Here is a 1,117-nt window from a genome sequence, read left to right as displayed (position 1 = left end):
GCATCCTAAACTTAGACTTCTAGCTTTCTGAACCATAAGAGAATAAACTTCTGTTTGCTGAAGCACTCCACTTATAGTGTCTCTGTTATAGCAATATTAGATAATCCTGAGGAGGGGAATTCAACAAGTGCAAAATTTGTGAGGAGAAAGTAAATAATTAGGGAAAACTTGCACATGTTACAACCTAGAATTATAGTTCACCACCACGTTTGTAATAGCTTGCCTCCGGAAACCATATGAACTTGGAGAAACGATGAAAGTTATACAAGTGTTCAGGTCTTTCATTCATAGGGTCGCTATAAGTCGTCGGCGATTCAACGGCACTTAACAACAACAACAACAATGAGAGAGCTCAGTAGGCCTAGTGGATAGAATGTGATGCTACCATTCCAAAGGTGGGTGATTTTAATTTGCAGCCCTCAGGCCTGGTTTTAATTGGTTTTGGTGAAAAATTCTTCTAAGTGGTATAACACTGGTCTGTCCATTTGTTGTACAGAGGTAACTCATGATTGCTGTGAAGCTGAACACTGTGACACTGATGTATCAAATAAGATAATGGTTACCCAGGGCAGACAGTGTTTGGTGGGACTCCTTGATTAAAACAGGCTTGGGAGCAAGAGTGACATCCACTTCTGTAATAGCATGCCTCGAGAAACCCTATGAACTTGGAGAAATGATGAAAGTTATACAAGTGTTCAGATCTTTCGTTATGAGTCATCTACAACTTGATGGCACTTAACAACAACAACAGTGAACAACAACAGTGTTACTAGGGTGCTGAAAACTACGCTATTGTTATTTCAAATACCAATAGGGTCATCCATGGTGGACAAATTTCAGCAGAGCTTCCAAATTATGACAGAGTAAAACCAAAGACTTGGCAACCTACTTCCAAAAGTTAGCCGTGAAAACCATCAGAATGACAACATAATATGATTCAATACAGTGCTGGAAGATAAGTCTCCCAAACTGAAAGTTTGCAACAACGGACTAACACACACTAATGATAATGAAGGTGGTGCAGGACTCAGCAATGTCTCGTTCTGTTGTGTTTTGAGGTTTACCATGAACCAGGTAGAACTTGCCTGAAACTGTTTGTTGTTGTTGTTGTTGTTGT

Source organism: Elephantulus edwardii, unplaced genomic scaffold, assembly GCF_000299155.1.
Source record: "Elephantulus edwardii isolate Elephantulus edwardi_28Jun2011 unplaced genomic scaffold, EleEdw1.0 scaffold00026, whole genome shotgun sequence".
In the NCBI taxonomy this organism is placed as follows: Eukaryota; Metazoa; Chordata; class Mammalia; order Macroscelidea; family Macroscelididae; genus Elephantulus; species Elephantulus edwardii.
Note: the sequence above shows the minus strand (reverse complement) of the source record.